At 45.9% G+C, this 25,293-nt stretch overlaps 1 protein-coding gene across 1 annotated transcript in view; it reads left to right on the plus strand.

The window, feature by feature from the left end:
* The window catches only part of TMEM178B (transmembrane protein 178B), a 354,516-nt gene that overhangs the window by 122,964 nt on the left and 206,259 nt on the right, over positions 1-25,293 (plus strand). The gene's annotated exons all lie outside the window — the stretch shown is intronic.

Here is a 25,293-nt window from a genome sequence, read left to right on the forward strand (position 1 = left end):
ACACATCCTTACTCCTTAGTAAGCCTCATGCTGCCCTTGTTTCTTGTCATTTCTTTCCTATTCTGGCTTTTTTCACATGTCTCAAGGTTAAGATTCAGTTTACATTGCTATGTGAATGAGGGCCTTTTACTGTTTCTTGATAAAAAGGATGGTAAACTTCGATGAAGGCCAAAAACACCTTTCTTCTCCTTATTGCTGCCTGGTTATCTTTTGCATGCCTGGGCCTTCCAGGTATATTTCACTTTTTGGTTTGGCTTTAATCAAACAACCATAGTTTGGAGTGGGAGGTGAGAGAGACAAGTAGAAGTAAACAAAACAGATTAATCATTCATTGGTTTCAGGAAGAAGCTGTGGCCAGGATGCTTGTTCCTACCTGCCACTAGCTCGAAATGATAGGGCAGATGTCAGTGGATTGAAAGGCATTACCCAAACGATTGTCCCTACAAGCTTTGTCATCATGAGAGACACTAACCAGGAAATGGGCCAGAGAGGTCATGTTCAAAGACTGTTCCTATGTGCTAGCCATTCAGTAAAGCACACCATATGCTATTTAATCCTAATGTGAGTGTTGCCTCAGAGGGTCTAATCATTGGGCCTATTAATTTCCTTTTTGGAGGTAGACATGTAAGGAGTCAACTTCATAAATACATGACCATGACTGCTTATTTCTTACATTGCATTGGTCTAGTGCCGTGGTCAGCAAACTGCGGCTCGCAAGCCACATGCGACTCTTTGGCCCCTTGAGTGTGGCTCTTCGTAAGCCTTAGGAGTACCCTAATTAAGTTAATAACAGTGTACCTACCTATATAGTTTAAGTTTAAAAAACTTGGCTCTCAAAAGAAATTTCAATTGTTGTACTGTTGATATTTGGCTCTGTTGACTGAGTTTGCCGACCACTGGTCTAGTGTAGCCGGTTATAGAAGCCTTAGAGGCTTAGAGGGATGTTCAGGATACACAATAGGCCTTGTTGAATAACCACTTAAATATAATTTAAGTCATAGGGGTTATAATGGAATATAAGGAGGAAGAAGTTATTGACATAACAGCTTCAATTCAAATTCACTCAGTTCAACTAAAGTTGCTGTGTTTCTTTATGTACCGTCCCATGGTGGATACTGAGGCCGCAGCTTACATCTGGAGGCGAATGAGGGTGGGAAAAGAGAGATACATTCACACACCAAGTGATTATGAGGCAATGCCATAATTACGATAATTATGATATAATAAAATTGTTTCTAGCACTGAAAATAGTTTGTGAAAGTTTTTCAGCAAGGAGGAGGATTGTTTTAGCATCAATTGCAGTCAGTTGCGCAGATGCACTTCAAGGGAAACCTGATAAAACTCTTCTGGCTGTCTATCCAATAGACTTCTGGAATTCACGTAGGTCGCAGTACCACTGAAAATATGTTGCATGGCACTGGTGGAGGAGGGAGCAGGCTGATGCTGAGGTTCGTGGAATGTTCTTGAGCCTGATGTCTCCAGGGTCCTCATTCCTGAACTGTAGTGCTGCTGGGTTGTAAAAAAAACTAGTGTTCAGCTTATGCTGTGAATTGAGGTGCTCACAGATCTATTTTTAACTGATCGAAACCATCTCCGCCACTGATATTTGCAAAGGTTTGGGGCACCACGTGTTGGTGAAGTGGAGGCTGCCCTTTAGTGTGAGATTCATCTGCCTCTCTCACTGAGTGGCCTAATGGGCTGTTGAGTAGGCAGAGAACATTTGCCATTCCTGACATCGATGGCAGCTATTTTTAGCCAGAGGGCAGGTGAGCATATCTCATCTGAAGTTGGTGCTACACGTCATTGGCAAAGCTGGCATCCTGGGGACACATGGTAAATGTCCATTCTAGTTTTCAAAGGTCAGATAGTGATGGCACATAAACCTCCTTGGAAATAAAGTAGAAACTGTCAAAGATTAGCAAACTCCTAAAATCAAGCTCTGGAGATTAAAAAACCCCCCAAAAACTCTAATTTATTTACTTGAAAGTCCTTTGCTCTTTAATTTTATTAATGGGATCAAATACATTCATTTGACACTAAATTGGTTATTATTTTATAAGTTGACCATACTATCTTACATTCTATAGTTTTTTTCAGTAGATAATTTTTGCCAAAGTGAAGAATTTTGATTTTGTTTACTGAAACAACTGGCAAATATTTTGGACTTTGGTTAAATTTAGATTCTACATTTTTCATCGAGAATTTGCATGTGATCATCAACCATTGATGAGGAAAACAATTTGCAATAGGAAAACACACAGTTTGGTTTGAAATTTATGCCAGTGGCTTTGGAACAGTCAGCCCCACCCATGGGAGACATAACTATTTGGCCGTGAGCTCATTCACCTTATGGTCAGGTGAGCAGCATGTGAAAAGCTTCAAATCCAAGTGCAAAGAAATAATAACCACCTTGGGACGTAAAGGCCAGGACACCACGCGCGCGTGTGCGTGTGTGTGTGTGTGTGTGTGTGTGTGTGTGAGAGAGAGAGAGAGAGAGAGAGAGAGTGTGTGTGTGTATGTGTGTGTGTGTGGTGGTCTCCGTGTATGAGGTCTGAATGCTGAGTTGTCTGAGTGACGTGGTGACAAGCCTCTGGCTTTGGATTGCATGGTGATTGCTGGTGACATATTGTGTGTGCCGGTGCCCATTTGTCCTTCCACCCTGGCCCGAGCTCCCTGGGAAAAGGCAGAACTCCTTCTGGAGTTGGGACCATGGCCTCAGTCCACCCTGGCCTGGCCACCTGCCCAGGGCAACCCACCTGCCTTCCTGCCTGCCTGCCCAGGCCCGGCTCCACCCACACCAGCCCCTCCTTCAGAAGCCCTCACCTCTCAGTGACAGCTTCCTAGGCCCTGCTGCCTCCCACTCCTGGCTGCTAAGTCCTGGTCACGGGCACCCAGGCTCCCCTCCCACCATCTCCCCTTGCCCTGCCACTGGGCAGGTGCTCTCATTTGGTCCCTGTGACCTGAGGATTTGTCCAGCTTGTGCACTCCTGACCCAGATCCTCCTGCCACCTCTGAGCTGGAGCAGGGCAGGTGAGGGGTCACCAGGCCAGTGAGGACAGGATGGTGGCTGCAGGGGATGAGCTTGTCTAATGCCACTCTCTGGGTGGGTTTTCTGGTTCAGTGTTTTGAATATGACAGAATCAGATTAGCAGTGGTCAAGGGGAAGCAGGCTGGCATTGTGGTGGCATCTTAAACGGTGCCGTCTCCTCCTGTAAACTTTTCAGTGTGAGCTTGCAAGGCTTGTTTGGAGAATTCTGTGTCCTGTGCCCAAGAGCGCCTGAAGTCATCTGAGTGGCTCGAGCTTTGCTCTCTCTGCCACGGGTGTCCCTTTGACATGTCCTTTCAGCACAGCCAAGGGCCAGGGCACTGCCCAGTAGCAGGGCACGGGGAGATGGTGGGAGGGGAGCCTGGGTGCCCGTGACCAGGACTTAGCAGCCAGGAGTGGGAGGCAGCAGGGCCTGGGAAGCTGTCACTGAGAGGTGAGGGCTTCTGAAGGAGGGCCTGGTGTGGGTGGAGCTGGGCCTGGGGATGCACCAGGAGACCTAGGAAGGCTGGCCTGGGTGCCCGATGGAAGGTGTAAGAATGGTGGCCCTTTCTCACCGCCAGATCTCCCAATCTACTTGGCAGGGACTCTGGGCAGCTGCCACGGAGGTTCCCTGGGTCCGAGCCCTGAGACTCTGTGCTGTGAGCTCAGGTTTTCTCATTCTGCTTGGCATCTTCAAGATGGAGGTTTCAGCTCCATCCAGTTGATTGCCCCTGGCAGAGGGAATCGGGAGCTGGGACTCCACTTCCGTGCAATCAGATCTTCTTATCTTTCAAGAGGCTGAGAGCCAGGAAAGCTAGAGGTTTTTTATTTTTTATTTTTTAAGCTGCCTCCTGTCAAGACTGAGATTTCAGCTAATTAGATCAGATGGTCACAGGGCACATTTCCAGCTGGTCCCCGAGGGAGAATGAAAGAGAGATGACCCCTCCTCCCTGCTCCCTACCCTTTCCTCCTGAGGGCACTCACACCACCCTAGTCGACACAAACACACACTCACACAGTGGCCCTGGAAAGCGGAATCAGGAGAAATAAGACTAGCGGTTTAAGAGGGAGGGAGGAGACAAGGTAAGGGGCTGTGGGGAGAGAGGGAAGCAGACAGACAGACAGACTGAAATGGAGACTGAGACTGTGGGGAGGAACAAGGACATTTCATGGACATGTGGCTGAGAGGGAGAAGAAATCAAAATCTAGACTGTCTTGTCTGATGCAGACATGTGACTCTCTGTCCCCGAATCTCGTGACCACTCACAGTGGGGGCCTGTTGGTTAGCTCAGTCTTGGGGACCAGCTGTATGGTGAGAAGCTCAGCCTGTCCGGCTCTCTGGTGTGTATTTTGGTGGCCAAGCCCTACCTAGTCATTCCTCATCTGGCTTCTCTCACGGCCTCTTCCACAACTGCCCCCCCCCCCCCATTCCAGAATTAGCACATCCTGCCACCGAACCCTAGTCTCCTGGAGCCATCTGTGACCCCCTCCAGCCACCCCATATACTGCCCACCTCAGGGCCCTGGGCTGCTCCTTGCCTCTCCCCACTGGCACCGGGCTTCTGGCCTTAGACTTAAGTATGCTCTTTGCCCAATGGCACTAGCCCTCTCCTTTCTCAATGGACTAGCCTGCAGCTCCTGGACCAAGCCTGCTCATCTACCCTCTGGAACTTCCTCCCATTTAGACCTCTAGCCTTCCAGCCCAAGAGTTGCCTGGACCCTTGATCTCTCGTTCTTCAGCCATCCCTGGTTATGACAAGATGAATGTGGCAGAACACAGGGTTTGGGATGTAAAGAACATACATAATTATAACAATGAAAACCACCTCTTAGCTCTTATCAGCTATAATGCTCCTTGGGGGCTGGGAGTGGCTTGGGGTTTCCGCCTAGAAGCCCAGTTCCCGTGTTCTGGCTCCTTCGCAGGCCAGGTAACCCAGCCAGGGCTGCCTTCTTGGCCTCGGAAAAATCTTAGACCAGGACTCAGAATCCAGGCCTGAACTCCAGTGGACTCCCTCCAGCTATTTTTCTTCCTTTCTGTTTTTGGCTGATGTTATGTAAAAGAGCCTAATGAGGTAAACATCCCAGACGTTGGAAGCTTGGGTCCCCTGCAGCGTCAGCCATTTTCCTTCCCCTGCAGCCGCGTCTGAGCACAGCCAGCAAGGCCCTCACTGTGTGCAGTCTGTTGTGAGCCGCCTCTTGCTTGCGAGACCGGCAGCCGTGGGGGTCATCCAGCATGAAGCCATCCCCAGAACTGAGAAAGCTTCGTAGCACAGAAACTCAACCAACAGGGCATCGCCATATGCCACTTGGTATTCTAAAGTCTTTTGCAAGTTATCCCACACTTTCTGTTCCCACCCACACTTGCAGAGGATGTTGTAAACCTTTCAGGAGGCCCATAGTCTGCAGCCCACAGGCTGCCCCATACCCATCCTCCCAGAGCCCCAGAGGGGTTTCTGCAGCAAGCCAGGCAGAGAATGCCATCCCCTAATGTAGTATTGCAACTAGACCTGCTTTTGCAGTGGGAACTCATGCTCGGACAATCCTTGCTTGTGTCAAAACTTACCTTTGCTCTGTCCCATCTGCTCAGGGGTCTGCTAGAAAACAGTTTTACTAATTTGATGAGCTTGTTTGAGCTAAGATGTTATCATCTTCTTGGACTACCTTCCCTGATAGAATTTTTATCGTCCAGGAGACCTAACTCAAAGGAATGACAGTTGAGGTGATTACAGGTTGTGTGGAGATACTTTAGTACATGACGCTGTCCATCCCACCTACTTAGATGGCTGGTCTGGCCAGGGGTCAGTGATAGAAATGAAGGGTTCTTAGGAGCAGGGAAGGGAGGAGGCCTGGCCAGGGGTCAGTGATAGAAATAAAGGGTTCTTAGGAGTAGGGAAGGGAGGAGGCCTGGCCAGCGGTCAGTGATAGAAATGAAGGGTTCTTAGGAGTAGGGAAGGGAGGAGGCCTGGAGTAGTGGTGGGGTGGGATAGGGTACAACATTTTCTGTGAAAGACATCCATGTACTGAAACAAATCTGGGAACCACTGTGCAGTGTAATTGCAGTCTTCAAGCCACAATTCATCAGAATGTGTGGGTCCAATTTCTGTGCTGGGAATTGGTTGGAAGTGTGGCCTAGAGGCATTCTCTCAGCTTCTGCAGACTGGAAGTTGTTCTCTTCCCGCCAAGCATACTGATGAGGATGCCACAAAGGAGAACTGGGCACAACCCCCTGGCATCCTTCATCCATTTGCTCATTTACTCATTCAGGATTCATGGGGTGCCTATTCTGGGAGGAGCCCTGTGGTAGGTGCTGGAGGGGATATTAAAAGGTATTCTGCTTTCCAAATTGGATGATGTATTTCCAGGTGCCAACCAGGCAAGGGATCAAGCTGCTTGTTGCTTAATGTTTATTGACTACCCAGAGAGCGCAGGCTCATGCTGTTGACACGCACACATCACAGGTCCTGACCTGCACACAGAAATCAGCAAGGATTCATTGCAGGGGAAATGAAAAGCAAAATAGAAGATAAAACTACCATATCAAGAGGCATGGCTTGCTTTTCACAGCAAGGGAGAAGTAGGGATGGTCTACGATCTGCCTCTTCTTGTTCCTCTAGAGGGGGGATCTGTCCCAGCTCCAGATGCTGATTGTGGCAGGTGATTTGTCTTTCCAATAGGTAAGTCAGAGCTCATTGTCCCTGCAAGCCGTGCAGTGAGGGGTGGAACCAGGCCAGAAGCTGCGTGAGAGTTCCATTGGGCAGGGACAGCTCAGCAGCAGGGAATCTGGGTTGGATGAAACACAGATGTCTGGGCAGCAGACACTTGTCATCCAGGCTGTGGGTCAGCAGGTGCGACTGCAGTAGGTGCTCCTTTGGGGCCTCAGGACTGCAGGGTTCAGGAAGGAGGAGGCTTGGCCAAAGGAATATGGCATATTAGGGATTAGAATGATAAATAGAGAACAGTGGCTATGAGAGAAAATGCGCTTTGAGAATTGGGGTATATGGTTCAGGAGTATTGTTGCCAAAACAAGGTGGGAGACCTTTTGAGTCAGAGAGCAGTTTCAAATTGTGATCAGGATTGGTCCGGCCTTCAGAAGCTCAAAGTCTGATAACAAGGTGGCTAGTCTTCTATGATGTTACAAACAGCTCAGCCCCTTCCTGGGACTGGAGAATGGTCATCGTTCCTGAGAAAAACTCCCGGAGGGGGCCAGGGTCTGCACACAGCAACCAAATCAAAGCGTGTCCTGTCCTTGGTCTGTTCTCAAAATGTGTTTCTTTTCTGAGTAATGGACCCATCCTATCTTTTTACAGCCTTGTTTTACAGTTTCCCAGGGCCTGTAAGAAAATGGCTTAACTCTGGTAAGGTGAATAATTATTAAGCAACTATGAGTTTATTCTTGTTATTTACCCTTCCCCACTATCAATTGGTCTGTTTCTATTTGGTTATAGTGGTCATTTACTTTCCTTCCACATTTCTTTTTGTTAATTGGGAAAAACTGCATGGAAGAGTAAAGATGTATTTCCTTTTGTTATTTTACATTTTATGTGTTATCTATGACCATCCTCCTAAATCCTCCTAATATCAAGCCTCGAATCTCCATCTCATGTTTCTAACATCCTCCTTCATTCAGAAATAGCTTCAAGTTCCATAAGCCAGGGGGCATTGGATTGAGTCCCAGCTCTGTCCCTCTCTAGGTATATGGCCCTGAGCAAACTGAGTGTTTTGAACCCAGTATACTCATCGCTAAAATGGAGGTAAATAATATGTCTTGAGAGTTATTATAAAATTCAAATCAAATAAAGTGATTCATGCAAAATCAGTTGGTGACTCTGTAAAGTCTGTACCAAGCAGTGGTAGGTGCTATTGCTGTTGGGACACGGAGCTGTGCCAGACACCGAGCTCCCCGTGGAGCTGGAGGAAAGGCTCTGAAGTGACACGTCATGGACTCAGGGGCTTTCCTGTTTGACTCTGCAAGGCCTGTGTGGGCGAGTTTGCCTTGTGCGTGGCTGTACGTGTTGGTGGGCCTGTTGTGGGTTTGCTGTCTGCACAGGTGTGTGTGTGATGGGATCTTCCATCAGGTGTTTATGGTGTGGGAGTAGAAAGTGGCTGAGAGTATTATTTGCTGAACGACAACAGTGTGGCATATTGTGAAAGGAGTCTTGGAACAGAAAATCATCGGTGCTTGGGATCCTTGGGTTAGCAGCAGCAGAAGCAGTCCTCTCATTTATCAGTTGTGTCCAATAAGATTGCGGTGTAGACAATAACATGGGCTCTAAAAGAAGATTTATACACCAAGTATCTAAACAGTAACATTTCAGAGCTTTGAACATAAACACACTCTGAGTACATTTATAATGGAATTGTTGAGGGGAGTATGGAAACAACTGTGTCCTTCTCCTAACTGCTGTAGCCCAGTCCTGCCTTCCAGGAAGGCTGCGATTTCCAAAATGTACTATGATCAGATCCCCTCCCCTGTTTGCAAAATGAAAACACATATCTCCAAAGAGGATACTGTGAGAGTATCTGGGGTATAGGGAAAGGAGGGTCCAGGAAGAACATGGGAGATGCTGTTTGGGACATGGGGGAGTCAGTGGAGGTGATATTCCCATTCTCAGGAAAGGAGTGCTCCTTATTTTCACCTCAGTGCTCATGGGGGTGCTGGCTGAGGTCCTGGACTCTGTCATTCTGTGTTTCAGCTATGAAGGACCAAGAGTTGCAGGGAGATAGGTTGGCCTTGAAGCTTGGGAGCCATCAGTTGGCTGAGAGTGGGCTGCAGCTCAGCCTGGCCTGAGTCCCCTAGGAACTGCTCCATAGCCATGACCATGGGGAAAAGATGGAACTTAGTCCTGACAAGGGAGGCATTCCAGGAAAGTAGGCTCTGAAGTGCCAAGTCCATGGAGTGGGCAGAAGGCAAGAGCCAGACCCAAAGTGCAGGTAAGGTGGAGTGAGTAGGGCCACCTGGAGAGACCACAGAGCACTGCTAAGGCCATTGACTCTGCCACTGCTCAAGTTATGAGGACTCGCAGTGTTGGCTGCTGAGAGGAATGCCAGATTTCTCTGTTCATGACTAAGCAGAAAGGCTGCATGAGTTGCTCAGGTTTAAGGACTTTCTATTTGGTACTGTTTGAGTGGTAGAGTTACTGGGCTGAGCATACGGGGCACATGATAAGGGCCTTTTGAGATGATTCTTGGGGCTGATGTTCTCTGCCATCTGCACCTTCTTTATCTTTCCCTGAGAGCTGACTCTGGCTTGAGCTTGGAAGTCATTGTGGGCTAAGAGGCCTGCATGGTTCTGGGTCATAAAGTACTTCTCCATGGAGTTGAGCCTTGCTCTTGCAGAACTGGAATTCACTGTGTGGGGGGTGAGAGGTAGAGCCAAGCCTTAGCCAATAATAGCATTACTTATCTTGCTTCACATTCCATGCATCTCTATCTCAGGAGCCTTTCAGGGAAGGTTGGTATAGGATACAATGCAAACATTCTTAGAGTCTTTACAATTCAACATTCCAGCCAGCACCATCCAATAGAACTTTCCGTAATGATGGAAATGATCTATAACTCTGCATTTCCCAATATTATAGCCATGAGCTACATATGACTATTGAGCTTTAAAAAAAAAGATATTTATTTTTATTGATTACAGCGAAGGGGGGGAGAGGGAAAGAGAGATCGAAACATCAGTGATTAGAATAATTGATCGGCCGCCTCCTGCATGCCCCCTACTTGGGGATCGAGCCCGCAGTCCTAGGGATGTGCCCTGACCTGGAATTGAACTGTGACCTCAGGAGTCGATGCTCAACCACTAAGGTACACTGGCTGGGTGACTATTGAACTTTAGAAATATCACTAGATTGAATGCCTAATATAATTTAAATCATTACAGGTGGCCAGTGGCTACCATATTGGGCAGAGCAGTTCTGAACAAATACTCCTTAAATTTTTTATATAGATTTTATTTCCAAATCGCAAGCTTTCAATTATGAACATGTATACATTGAAAGCAAAACCAGATAGGTTATCTGTGTGCTCCAGCCATTTAGGGTCTTGTCATTACCTGTGCCTACTGTGGGCCAGGCTGCCACAGGTCCGGTTCTCTGGGCAGTCGACTCTGAGATGGAGTTGAGCAGGAGGAGGTTTATGGCGTGCCCTTAGAATTCACACCTGTGGAAAGGAAGGACAGAAGCAGGTTAGACAGGGGAAGCCAAGCTCTGATGCTGATCTGCGACACCCCTCGGAGTGGTCTGGTCCCACCATGGCCCTCCAGAGTTTCCTGATTGGTCCAGATAGCCAGGCCTCATCCTCCCACACTAGCTACTTCTTGGATGTGGGCCATCAAAAGAGGGGTGACCTTGACCTTGACTGGTGTCTGAGCCATCCCTTTATGGGTTGACCCTGAAGGCTGACAGCCCTCCCAGAACTAGGGCATCAAGTCCTTCCATGAAGGGAGTCTGCCCACCAGGCAGGCATTTGACTGAGCAACCCTTTGAGGTGGCCAGTGAGGTGACTGAGACTCAGAGGTTAAGACCTCACCCAAAGCTACAGCCAATAAGAGACAGAGGCGGAACTAGAACCCAAGCCTTTGTGACAGCAATGTCCATGCTCTTTCCTCACCCCAAGGAGCCCCACCTATACCTTATGACAGCGGTTGCCAACCTTTTAGACCTCACGGACCACCAGTGGTCCGCAGACCACCGATTGGCGATTACTGTCTTATAGAAACAGTCCTATTCACTCTCTTCTCCCCTCTCTGCCTGTTTCCCCAAATATGCTATATTTTCATTACCCCAAAAAATGGCCCCTTCATTCTCCACCCCTCCCCACCACCATCCTCTCACTCTCCATCCATTATCTCAAGTAAATGAAGACTCCCCTTAAGAGCAACTGGGCTAGCTACCCACCTCCATCCAAGAGCTATGCTATTCAAAAGAAATGAGAGAAAGCTATTTTCCACTTCTCTGTTTTTCTTTTTCATTTAATTACTGGTATCACCACAGGATTTTTTTCTATTGCTTTTCATTGCAAATGTATAGTATTTTGTCTGCATTATGAGTTAAATAGGCTTTTGTGGACCAGCCTAGAAACCCAATCACCATTTATATATAACAGACACAGCTTCTCTGGAAATGGGTTCTGAATTCTAAAGAACTGACTTACAAATGAGGTTTTAGAATGGAATTCATTTCAAAGCTGGAGACTGTCTTTCAACTTCTAGGCAAGTTTGCCTCTGAATGTTCTCGCTGCATCCCCTCTTCCTACATCTGTTGTTCTTCAGCTGGATCCCCCGAATCAGGCACCCTCAGTGGGGTGAAAACTCAGTCTCCCCCATCCCTTGTTCTCAGCCCATAACCAGCTGCTGGTACAAAATTAATTAATGCCCCATGATGTGTGCTGTGTAGGCTTATCTGAAATTCAGAAACCCAACCAAGAGACTTCGAGCATTCTTGGTGCGAGTTATAATTCTGTCTCAGGCCCCACCTCTCAGTTCACGTTGGCAAAATGAGACTAATTATGTAACATTTCCCCAAGGCTCTCTGCTTGGGCACCTGGCACCAAATTAGAAATGAGCAGTCAGAAGTGTGCGTGTGTGTGTGTGTGTGTGTGTGCGCATGTGCGTGTGTGTGTGTGAGTAAGACTTTCTGAGGCTGAGAGGCTGCTAAACATGGGTGTGGGGTGACACCACACGGGGCCAACGTCAGCAATCGCTTTCCACACCCCATTCCACTGGCCCACTCCTGGAGCTTCTAGATGTTGCACAGTTGCCAGGGAAACAGGGAAAAGGAATTGTAGGAAAGCTACCTCCTCCCCAAGCTCCTGGGCACATCCTCCTGGGGGTGTGGGTAAAGGAGAAGGAAGGAAAGGATTCCTTCAGGCTGAGTCCAGGAGAAATGTGACACTGAGCCAGAATTCCCCCCCTCCTCCCTTCCTCCAGTCTGGCTTTGTCTGAGTGTCACATCAGCTCTCTCTTCTGCTGCCCCCCCTCCTATTCCCCCTCCGCCGCCCCCCCTCCCTCCAACACAGACACACACATACACACGTTGCGGTTGCTGTGAGGCCTACCTCAAAGGATCTTCTCATTTACCTGGAAGTAAAAATGACTTCTCCACACCTCCACTCTCAAAAAGAGCAGGGACCTCTGGTTTATGGTTAAGGTTTGAAATCCAGCTGTTCAGCTTGGCAGAGCGACAGCAATGGGCAACTAAAAAAATGACTAACTTGGCTCCATTTCCTCATTAAATTGAAGAAGGGCTGGGATCCTGGTTTGCAGTTCTTTGGCGCTCTGGGTAACAAGGAGCCATCTTTGGTGTTCTTGGACTGACCCGGCAGGATCTTTATTCCCAGTGTTGACTGAGGGCCTGCCTGTGCACAGCATCTGAACTAGGCTGTGGAGGAGAGGCCTTCAGAGCACACAGAGCGGAGACATCAGCTGGAGGCTGCAGGGGCCAGCGCTACAGGACGTGAGCAAACATGTTATTAGCAGCATCCAGAGGAGGAAGAGACTGTCAGCCCAAGCTATCGGGGCAGGACTAGTGGCCTATGAAATGGGCCTAAAAGGACTTCATTTATTCAAGTTATTGAGTTCCTACCATTTACCAGGGACTATTGTAGGGTCTTGATGAAGGAGGCAGCAATTCTTGCCCTCATGGAGCTTGCATTCTGGTGTAATGATAATTACCACCTATTGAATGCTTAACTTGGGCCAGCAGCTGCACTATATCCTGAGGTGCATCATTTCACTTACACCCCACTGTCCTACGAGGAGCGTACTATTATTATATCTTTCTCACTGATGAGGAAACTGAGGCTTAGAGGTTAAATAACTCACTGTAGAGCCACATGGTGTGAGTGTTAAGGCTTTATGATGCCTTAGGACAGCGGTTCTCAACCTGTGGGTCGCGACCCCTTTGGGGGTCGAATGACCCTTTCTCAGGGGTCATCTAAGACCATCGGAAAACATATATAATTACATATTGTTTTTGTGATTAATCACTATGCTTTAATTATGTTCAATTTGTAACAATGAAAATACATCCTGCATATCAGATATTTACATTACGATTCATAACAGTAGCAAAATTACAGTTATGAAGTAGCAACGAAAATAATTTTATGGTTGGGGGTCACCACAACGTGAGGAACTGTTTTAAAGGGTCGTGGCATTAGGAAGGTTGAGAACCACTGCCTTAGGAGATTCACCTGCCAGCCATGAATGGGATGGATGGAGCTGGGCGGAGTCTGGACTCTGAGGAGCCCTCTGTGATATTCCAGGCCTGAGGTCAGTGGCCGGGCCTGGCTTCTCAGCCATGGATACGTGAGACTTGAGAAAACCTGGACCTGAGGCCACCTGCTAAGTGGGTGTGCTTTGGGGGAGGACTGGTTTCTGGAGTGAGTAGACAAGGTCTGAAGGAGCTAATGCTATTGCACTCATTGGAAGCTCGGGGCTATCCTTATCCCTGAGGCCCATCAATGCTAACTGTGGGCATGACATGTGGGAAAGTACTTTCCTTAAAGTGTGGGGAAGAGTGACTATGTTTTGTTGAATTTACGTACATTTTTCTTCCCGTACATAGAAATAAGGTATATTCATTACATTCAAGCGCTAATTCAATTCAGCATCTAATGAATGCCTGAATCATATATCTCATTGGCCTTCAAGTCTCAAGGCTAACAACTATTTTCATTCTGTTATTAAACAAGACCACTTTGATCATGCCATTAGTCTGTGAAAATTAGTTTTCAAATGTACGTTACACTTACATAAATTTAAACAACCAAGCTCTTCAAAATTTTTCCTGAGGATAGAATTGTCAATTGCAACAGGATTTGCAAATTCACTAATTACTCTTGAACTCAGATTTAAGAAGAGTAAACTTTCTTCTCTCTTTGGATATTTAAACTGGATTCTCACCTGGGGATCATGACGGGGTGAGAAATCAATGAGAGAAGAGCTCTCGCTTACTCTCAGAAGAGGGCTTCTTCTGCCTTCCCCGGCTAGAGCTGTGAATAATTCAACTCGATCCCAGGCTTCTTTTTCCTTTCTTGAGGTTGAGTGTATTAAAATTGCATGGCCAAAGGACACATGGGAGGAAATGGTTGGTGCCTCCACATCAGCTGTCAGAACCTCCAACACAGTCTCATAACACCCTCGGCTCTCGTTCTGGGGACACTGAGCTGCCATCAGCTGGAAATGACCATTGGGTGAATGAAGTGTCTCCTCTACGTGTGGTAGTTTTCCTCCATCCCCTCCCAGCCATGGATGTGGAAAGCTGTCTTAATGCTCGTTATTGATCAACTTAGTCATCATTGTTGGCTTGATCATTAAGTATTTATAGTTTACTGTGCACAGGGTAAGTGCTGAACAGACGGGGCACCGTTTTAGAAGCTTTCCAAGACGATCTAATTCATCTCCTTCAGTGACTGGCATCTCCAGAGAACGCATCTAAACTAAAGAGTCAATTGATTATAGTCAGTACTATGTTGTGTTTTGTGTGTGTGTGTGTGGGGGGGTGGAGGGTGGGGAGGGTTGATTACACTATTGAGGGTTTTAAAAAATAATTTTTGAAAGATGCTCTGGTTCTTTTGAAACATTTTTTTCATGGGTCACTGTATAAAGTTTCTAAGACCAGCTAGGATTCAGTGTGGAAGCTGAAAATGGAGAGAACCAAATGAGACTTAAAACCCCATGGACTCAGGTCAAGCCTATTTGCGTTGTCAGGGAGACTGAAACCTAACATTAACTCGGGCTAATCTGAAAGGAGGGAGGATATCGGAGACAGGCATTGTCACCAGGTGCCATTCTATACAGCAAGCATTTGCCCACGCAGGCAAATCCTTTAAGTCTCTGGTTGTAATCCTTCCATCTAAATACCCAGCCCATTCCCAGTTCCTTTTTCTTCCTCATCAGATTAAGGTTTTATCCTCCTCCTAGTTTATCGTTTTTTTTTATCAGCTAATTTAATTTCTTCTGATTAGAAAATTAAAATGTCACTATAGAAAATTTTGACAGAAAAGAACAGAGAAACATTATCCAAAATTTCACCACCAAGAGAAAAATTACTGCTGTGCCTTATATCCTTTTGCATTTCTATCCATGGTATATAAATCATACTTTATATATAATGTTGTATCCCACATTTTATTTATAATTATAAGCATTTCCTCTTGTCATCAAAACTCTTAATAATCATAATTTTAATGGTATCATAATATTCTACCATGAAGATATACATAATCTACTTAATCTTTCCTCTAATGTTAACCGTTTATGTTGTGCTAGTTTGACGTTGTTATGATAATGTTGTAATGATAATCCTTGTGCATAAATCTTGACCATAGTTTTGATGATTTGATAAATTCCTAGAATAGGGGTCATTAGCTCAAAAGACACATAGTTTTTAAAAGTTTTTGATATATAATGAAAAATTGTGTTCCTGAAAGGTTGAGCTAGTTTATCTACATTGAAAATTCTTTTTTCACTCAGGTAGGAGAAAGGTTGAATTTGAAGAAATGGTTATTAGCCATTGTATTTCTCCCTTTTCACATTCTCGCTTCATTTGTTGTGCCTTTACTTTCTAATTACCTTACTTTTCCCCATCTCAAATAAATTAATCCATCTTCAGAATGTGTGCCTCTTGGCCAGTTCTCCTCGCCTTGCCTCCCTTCCCCATTCCCCCTATTTAATCCTTTGTTCCCTTTTTCATGTGTCCCTCTCAGGGCTAAAGAGGTTGACAACTCTTGGGTTAGAGGCACCACGCCCTAACTGGTGTTCAGAGAAATGAAGCTCAGTGGTACTTACAGGGGTTCAGGAGCATTTGGGATTATATGGCTCTTGGAGTTAATACTTCGGGAAACTCCAAGAGGAATGAGACATTGTCCAGTTTACGTCTGTGTCTCTAGTCTAGCGCCTAGAACGGAGCTGGCCCACCAGTGAAGGCAGGGTGCCCGGTACATCTCTGATGAATGAACAGACAAAGCCTTTCCTAGGTTCCAGATTCTTCTCAGGGTTTGGCTCTCCTGACACACTGCTCTATCACTGAGCTCAAGAAAGAACAACAGGGCTGCCAAGAAAATTTGAAATTAATTTGCATTTTGCGATTTGTACAAAATGTAATTAGATTCCTTCTCCAGAGGTAATCCATTAATGCAATCGATGATTGTAGTTACTCAGTATGTAACCTTAAAAAATTGCTGATGTCTCATAAAAATAAACACTTGCTTAGTAAAATAATTCTGCACCCAGTACCAGCCATTTCTCTGTGTGCTCTTTTTTTTTTTTTTTTTTGTAGGAGACACTATGTTCCTTCTGCAGCATCCCTGGTCAGAGATAGAAGGCAGGACTGCTGCCTGGAGGCGGAAGGGCCCTCTCAGTGGCCACACCTGCAGGGTGGAGAGCTGGTGCTCCCGGTGGGCAGCAGAGTGGCCGCGCTCTCACCATCAGGCAGTTCATCCACAGCTGGCCAGGCGGTGCTTCAGTCAATCAGCCACATGATCTAGTCAGCATTGCGTTTCCCATGCAACTTAACTCTTAGTTGAAAGAAAAGTGTAGGAATTGATTAAGTACTAATTAACTCATGGAAAGTTAGGGGATCAACTTTCTCCTCCCTCCTCCTGTAACTTCCATTCTTTTTTCTCCTGCCAGAGAGCTTTCTCTAATTCAGTGCCATTCATGAGTCTCCAGCCGACCTACCTTTAACAGCAGGCAGGCCTGTGCCCATCAGGGGCCCTGCTCCAAGGCCCTTGGAGACCCAGCGGTCAGGCTGCCAGCTGGGGAGCAAGAGGCTGGTAATGGAGACGTCACCACCTGGTTGAGAAAAGCTGGAGCTCATCAGAGCACAGCTGGGAGCCACCCTCTCAGTAACCAGGGGGAATAGATGATGGCAGTTCCATTAGCTGGAAAGTTCTGTAACTCGGAGCAGATGGAGGGAGAGTGTATTGATTGGCATGTGGTAATCTTGGAGGAGTCTTATCAATTCTGAGATTCGGAATCAATCTCCCATCCTCCTCTTTCCAAGGGGGTTCGGTGCCACTCCTGTCTATGTCACTGTCAGCACACTTTTTATTTTGTATGAACATTTTTTTGCTGCAGTGTCGTCCACTCCAGGGCAAAGGACATGTCTCATTCACCTTTCAATCCCAGTGTTGGTCTGATGTCTGGCAAATAGTAGGCATGAAAACCATTGCTTTAATTAAAAGAAGTAAAAGAGTGTGAGACTGGAGGTGCTGGGTGCAGGTTAGCTTGAAGCATGATGGAGCTGGCTCTGAGAATTGAAGGTAGAATTTATTGCTCTCAGCAGGGCGAGCTTTGTTCTGAGGAAGAATTTTCTCTCTTTTCTATATTAACCCTGGAAACCTTTCTCCAAGTGCGAGTCCTCCATACCCCTCCCTCTGTTTTGGGCTGGTCCTTCTTGGGGTTCCGATGCATCTCAGCACAGCTGGCGTTGAGAGCTAGATTGGGGGTGTTAGAACATTCATGTCACACTGGGGTGTGTGTTCTCTCAGGGAAGAGTCTTGTCACACAGATACTTCTGGGAGCTCCGTGTTTGGAAAGCCTGGGGCACTCACTTGAACCTGTGCTAGTCAAAAGGATGTTGAGAGTTGTATGTATGCCTGTGAATGCTCCACCAAAAAGTACTTCTCCCTTTTGAAAAGTCACCTGGTTCAGGTTCTCTACCTTCATTGTCCCTGTCACATGAAATATTCCCCAGGGCAGAGATTCCAAATTGTGGTCCCAGGGCCACCAGCACCAGAATCACCTGAGTGGGCTTTCCAAACAGCAGATTCTTGTTCTGCCAGTTCAAACTCTGAAGATCCTACTGCATGCTTGCTAAAGTTGGGTAGCTCTGGCCCTAGAGCTGGGGAGTTGGTCTGCCTAGGAGCAGTGGCCCTAAAAGATGTCTGGTCCAGATGGCACCCTTCCATAGCCTGCCCGCCTTTTATTGGTCCATGTTATACAGAAAGCCTGTGACACGCGTTGTTGAGGTTAAAACGTGAATACGGTGGTCCCTCTGTCCTTTCTTGCTTAAAATGTAAGGTCCATGATCATACATAATTCACTTCAACAAAGGGCACCCTGGGGCAAAAGAAATGCCACAGAAAGTGGGCAGGAGGCGAGGTCATCTAACTGAGGGTAGGATAATCTGGTGCGACTTTTGTGGAAGGCAGGACTCAAAGAGGACCTGGAAGAGCAGATAGGACTTCCCAGGCAGTTGAGGGAAACAATGTTTGCTAGACTGATGGGGCAGAATCCTAGAGACGAGGAGGGTGGTAGGAGGTCTGAGCAAGTGGCTAGAATGGAGAATGCACGAGGCTTTGTGATAGGGGAAGAGAGTGAAGTAGGGGTGAAACTTGGGTATATCAAGGCTCTCTTCTCTTTGTCTAAGGTCACCTTGAAACAGGTTCCAGCAGGATCAGCTGCGATCACATCCTCTAGGTATAACATCTGGTCCAGGGGTTCTCACAACCCACACTTGGTTGATAAAATCCTCATTCCTTTTGTGTCTTCGCACACCCCAGGCCCTCAGAGTTGTCTGTGCCATCTGCACTCTGTTTCGTGGGGCAGAGCCATGTCTGGGTGAGAGAGCAGAGAACAGACAGAGAAGAGAAACAGTGTGGTCGTTTCTGCATTGTCTATGCGGCTGGGACAGCGGTGGGAGGTGAATGATCCAGAACACTGGGTGATACCAAAGGCATTTATATTTGGCTTTGAATTGCACGGCGTGATTGCTGGCAGCTTTCCCTTCCTAATTAGGCCAACATGCAAATGAGCTGGCACTCCCCGAACACATACCACCAAATTCCAAGGGCACGTAAAAGAAATCTCATCCATTTTTATTTTGATATTAATGTTTTCCATTAACACTAGTTAGAATGTTCTGCAATACCAGCACGAAGAGATCCCCATCATAATGGTTTCCATGGCAAATGGCCTCCTGGCTGCACATCTTCATTTGTGATTGATTTTTCATGAAGCTGGGAATAGCCTCTACCAAATTCAGAATTGCCCAATAAAGGCTTCTGATTTATTGTGGTAAGGAATGTGTTGCTACATTAATAATAGTTTCCTGGTGGGTGTAGAACGCTTGCAGAAGAATGATTTCTGTGCTGTGCCGCAGTGTACACAGTAGGCTGGGAAAAGCCATTCGCAGGTCTAATTCCCTTTCTGAACTTTAGTTTCCAGTAAAGAATAGTCACATGTAAATTATGGAATGTACTCTAAGCCCATATGTAGACAGAATAGAATTTATAACCATCAATAAAAGCATCCATCTTTAACTTATGAATCTCATCATGGAATTTTATAGCTAGAAGTGATGTGTGAGATCATCTAATCAAGCTTTTATCATTTCAGTGATGAGGCCGAGAGAAAGTTAAGGATCTTGAGGAAGTTGTACTAAACGGGTGTTTGTAGGCCACAGGCTAGCTGAGGATAAAAACAAAAAGTGGATTGGTTATCCACACCAAACCAAACCCCACACTCTGAGGATCATGCTAGGCGGATGATGTGTATCTCAGTAACCATACTTCCCAGAATCTGTGATGGAGACGGTACTCCTACTCATTCCTTAACAAGTACTGACCCCTAAGAAATTGCCAGGGCCCTTTGAGGTGCTTTCTCCCCTGGACACTCTGAGCTTTTCTGCTGGCTTCAGGCCTGTCATGGACCCCACCCAGCCTTCCAGGTCCTAGTGGGTGATGCGCCCTAAGTTCACCTGCTGATTGGTGTTCTAATGAGAACAAGCAGAGGGTCATGAGAGGGAGGTTTTCCTCTCTGTCCAGTCACCCGCAAGAATGGTACTGGATGAGAGCGAAAGAAACACCAGAGCTGCGGGGAGGTCCTCTGAATCCAACGTCTCTGGGATGCAAACCAAGCAAACACCCAATCCCAGAGGTCCCTGTGAGGGTTGGAAGGACAGGAGGAAGGGAGCTTTCATCTCAGGAAGAGTGTGTAGTGAGGGGGAGAGGAAATGGAAAGGTTCCCTAGCATCTCTGGCTAACCCACTCCCAAATTTGAGACGTTACAGAGGTTAGGGGAAGGGGAGCAGGCAAAGGGAAAGGTGGGAGAGGGAGGTGTGGAGTGTGTGGTGGTGGTGGGTTATCACATTTTCAGGGAGGAGTCACAAAAGTCCTGAGCATTGCTTCTTTCTTCCCTGTGCACAGAGACAAAACCATGCTGGGGCATCGTGTTGGTGCCTGTGCACATGCTGGGAGAAAGTAACAACAGAGCCAAGCCAACTGCCTGCAGCCCACATCCCCAACACACATAAGACCATTCGAAAGGGACTGGCTTTATTCCTGCTCTGCTGGCTTCAGGCCTGTCATGGACCTCACTCAGCCTTCCAGGTCCTCATGTGAAGAGCCAGGATAAAGTCATCCAGGGTTAGGGAGGGTGGGGAAAGAAATTGGTTAGAAATGCCTCAAGAATGAGAGTAGCAATGGGAAAACTATTAGAGTAGATAAAATAGGTAACTATTTATCTGATGCCCTCATGGGGGAACGATAGGTAAACACGAAAGAAAAGACTGGTAGGTTTGTCTACATCCAAATGAAAAACTGTGCCCACCACAGCTTAATAAAAAATTAAATGGCAAAGAAACTGGGAAGATGCTTGCAATGAACATGATAAACAAAAAGGAACCTTCTTGATATCAGGGGGTGTGCTGATAGGCCCAGAGCCCAATGAATAAATGTATGAAGGATGTGAACAGGTTACACAAGGGAATGCTGCATTTCTGATAAACATGGAAAGTGTTCAGTTTCATCAAGTAATATGAGATGCAGATTTATATGTTAATAACATATCTTTTTTTTCTAACAAAATTGAAGAATGCTCATTCATCGTTGGTGTGTTGGTGGAAGATTAAACTGATATGGGCTTACTTGAAATAAATTTGGTCTTATTTTCAAAAGTCTTAGCATATTCATACCCTTAGAATAAGTAATTTCATCGAAGGGCCTTTATCCTAAGGAAACAATCTGAAATATGCAGACACTTTTATATTCAAATTGTTCACTAAAAACTGGTAATGATCTTAATGCTCAAAAGTGGGGTCAGAGTTTAAATAAATTCTGGTTCAGTCATATGTAGAGGATACTGTAACCATTAAATGGGATGTTTGTGCTGAATTTTCGAAGATGTGAAGAAATGTTTGCATATTGATTGCTAACTGAAAAAAGCAGAATGTAAAATTATATGTAGATATTCTTTCCAGTTAGAATGATATAAGGAAATACATGCATGTGTGCAAGGAAAAGGGCCGTGCAGACATAAACCAAAATGGTAAGCATGATGTTGGTCTCCAGCTGGTGGGATTAGGAATGATTATTTTTGAGTTCCTTTTCCTTGGATTGACACCTAAAAGTGTGTGTGATTCATTGAAGTAAAATGACAATGGCTACAAACCACATACTTTGTTTGGAAAGGAAGGACGAGAGGAGGTAATGAGCACAGTGAGAGCAGAGCAGGGGGCGGGATGATGTTGGTGGATGCATGCCTTGCAGCTTGGGAATTGAGTTAGCAAGTTGTGTTTCTGTCCCCAGGGTCGGAGCCCAGGGAGTGGGGTGGCTTGTAGATGGAGGTAAGTCCTAACCTGAAGCCCAGGAAAGGATTTGAGTTCGAATTGGAAAGGCCCTGCTCCTCTATGAAGGCGAAGGTGGCAGCTCAGTGGTGGTCAATGTTATAACCTCCAGGGTTTTGGGAAAAGGCCCCTGGAAGACTGTCTCGAGTTCTCACCTGGTCTGATGTAAGGTGGTGCACTAAAAAGCCGTGCTTGTGATGCATTTAAGGGTGTGAAACCTGCACCCCATGATGCTCTGTGCTGTAGAAAAAGATACCTGTGCTGTTGAACTCAAGTATCAGGTTAGGGAGGTAACATTTCAGATAAACACAGAAAACACGCAAAGACCAGGCACCCAGAAGAGCCATCCTGGGAGAAAAATCACTCCTCTTTGTGATGGAAGCAGTTGGTGAACCTAGGCAGGTTGCAGGAGAAAGGCGGTGGGTAGTCCCCTGCCTGGCTGTGCCTTTTCTACGTTACTGACCTGGTCACTGTGTGCTGGTCCAGGCCTGTGTTCCCACACAGCCGTCCTGAGACCAACAGAGCACAGGCTGCCCGGAGTCTGTGTGGGTGAGGGGGTGCAGTTTGTGGTCAAGGAACACAATGAAATTAACTTCCCCCTTGGAATAGCTGAAGCCACATCTCTGGACTTATTAACAAAGGGTTCTGACTCAGAGAGATAACCAGCCCCACAGGCTAGCTCTTGGGTGTCAGGATTTCTTTGTCCAACAAAGCAGAGACTGACAAGCGTTTCACAATCACAACGGAGAGAGCCTGCGGAGCTGGTAGGAGCTTGGTTTTTGTGTGTAGCTGACCCAAATATCCTGACTTCCTTCCTGGGCCCATATGCATGTGCATAGGTGTGCACAGATGTGTCTGCCTACAGTACAATTTTGCTATAATGTTCCCTTCACATCTGGGGATATCTTAGTTGGGTTCACTGGGAAGCAGATTATATTAGCAGTTCAGGCTTCTGTAATAAAAATACCATAGAGTGGGTGCCTTATACAACAGATATTTATTTTCTCACAGTTCTGGAGACTGGAAGTCCAAGATCAAGGTGTTTGCAAGTCCATTTAGATGAGTGCTTCCTGGTTTGCAGATGGCTGCCTTCTTGCTGTGTTCTCACCTGGTGGAGGGCTGAGAGAAGAAACAAGCTTTCTCCCTTTCTTTTAAAGGCACTAATCCTATCATGAGGACTCCACCCTCATGACCTAGTGACCTCATCGCAGTGGAGAATTAAGATTTCAACATATGGATTGAGGGGAGGGCACAAACATTCAGTTCATAGCACAGACCTTGAGACCCCGCTTTGCATGCAGGGAGGAGGGAAGCCAAACTGGGCAGAAGGACCAGCTGGCCGGTGAAAGGTTTGCAACAAAGGCCTCAGCACTGGCACAGAGAGCCCATGGAACTGGTTTAGCCCTTTAGTGTCCCGAATTGAGGGAAGGGGCTGGGCCTTTGAACCTGCACATAGACCTGTCTGGGTGTAGGCTACTGCTTGCAGAGCATCTAATCTTGCCAAGGACAGTTCCTGGGGAGAGTCTCAGCAGGCAATCTCACAGATATTAGGGGACTGAGTGCCTCAGTGATGAAGGGGGATGCTGGTGGCATACCATAGCACCTACTACAGGGGCAACGAGAGTCTCCAAATACATTTAGAAGCATGGAACAGACTCAAATCTCAGAGGGAAGGTGGGGGTGGATAGGTGGGTGGGAAGAGATCAACCGAAGAACTTGTATGCATATATGCATAACCCATGGACACAGACAGTAGGGTGGTAAAGGCCCGGGACGGGGTTAGGGCTGGGCTAGAAGGGATCAATGAGGGGAAAAGGGAGAATATATGTAATACTTTCAGTAATGAAGATAAAAAAAATAGAATAAAGTTTGTTCATCACTGCGGACCAGTCTGTGGTGGTTTCCATAAATAGAAGAGCTTTCCTGATGATCCTAGTCATTGCATCAGGCGGCCTGGAATGCAAGGGGTGGGAGTTACCACAGGACTCGGTGGTCATGTTCCAGAACACTATTGACCTCATACCTGTTGGAGTGAATGTGGGCCATTTGCGCGCCCCCCCCCCCCCACTTTAGGAAGTTAAGCTCATCGCTTTAGAACAGCTCTAATAGAAATACAATGTGAGCCATGAATGTGAGCCACAGCTTAAAAAGTAAAAAGAAACAGGTGTAATTAACTTTAATAATATGGTTTACCCTAATATAGTACAAATTTTATTTCATGTAATCGATATTTTAAAAACAATTTAATATGATATTTTATATTTTTAATTATTTGGTCCTAGGTCTTGGAAATCCAATGCAAGTTTTATAGTCTCCTTTTGGATTAGTCACATTTCAAGGGCTCAGTAGCCACATGTGGCCAGTGGCCATTTTATTGGATAGTTTTAGAATGCAATTTCTTTCTGCTATAAATTCCAAACCTCCCATTAAAAAAGTGGAAGTTTTTTTGGGAGGGAGTTAGGAAGACAGTACTTTGAACTCATCATCAATGTTATTCAAAAAGATGTACAAAGCATAGGATTGGATCTGTTTTGTATACCCAAGATGTTCCAAAACAGTTAAAATTTTTTAATAACAGAAATATTTAAAATATTCACATCTATATTAATAAAACTGGTTTATCATTTTTAGAATAATATTTTAACTTGAAGCAACATGAAAATACTCCTACCAAATAAAATTGTGTTTAATGGAAAAAGACTTTATATTGTTTTCATTTTAAAATTTAAACTTACATTTAATTAAAATTATGTCAATTTAAACATTCAATCACAGTTGTCACATTTCAAATGCTCAGTGGCCACTTCAGGCTAATTTAGAATATTTTAAAGTACTGTTGAACTGAGAAGAACAAAATATAAACAGAACTTTATAGTGATTTCCCCACCTATCTCTCTATGTAGCTATTTTAATTTTTTAAAACGTGTGCGTGCCCATGTGTCTGTCTCTCTGTCTTCATTAACTACCCTCCTGACTCTCTGGGATTATTTTTTTTCTACCTTCTAATTGCAATGGACCTTGTTTGCTGCCTTTCCGATACCATTTTCACCTCACCCTCCATCCAGCTTTTTCATGTCCACTTTGTCCTCCTTTCATATTTGACTTTCTTTATGAACCAGTCACAAAGTCTGTATTTTTAAAAAGCAGATTTTGTTTTTTCAGAGCAGATTTAACTTCACAGCACGATTGAGTGGAAGGCACAGAGATTCCCCATATGCCTTGTGCCCCCCATACGTGGCCTCCCCTGATCAGCCTCCCCCTGCAGAGTGGCACGTGCTACCACTGACAAACCCGCATTACACATCAGAGTCACCGGAGCCCAGAGCTTCTTACCTAAGGGGCCACTTAGTGTTGTGCGCTCTATGGGTTGGGCCCCATGTCTAATGACATGTACCCATCATTGCAGTGTCATAAGGAATCCTAAGGAATCCTTCTACTGCCCTAAGAATCCTCTGTGCTCCACCTGCTTTTTAACTTGCTCTTTTTTTTGGTAGAAATTTTGAATTCCCAGCAATGGAAACAGGGAGACAGTTTAGACTTTCCATTCACTCTAAAATAAAATTTAAGCAAACCTAAACAACCAAACCCCTGTGACCCTTGATTGATTTCCTTTTCTTGTGGGTCATGGACCAGTGAAGGGGGAAAGCCCCCCTGCCACTCGATCCATCCGAGGTCAGCCAGGCACTCTGTGTTGGGTTTC

This window comes from Myotis daubentonii, chromosome 10, assembly GCF_963259705.1.
Source record: "Myotis daubentonii chromosome 10, mMyoDau2.1, whole genome shotgun sequence".
NCBI classification, from domain to species: domain Eukaryota; kingdom Metazoa; phylum Chordata; class Mammalia; order Chiroptera; family Vespertilionidae; genus Myotis; species Myotis daubentonii.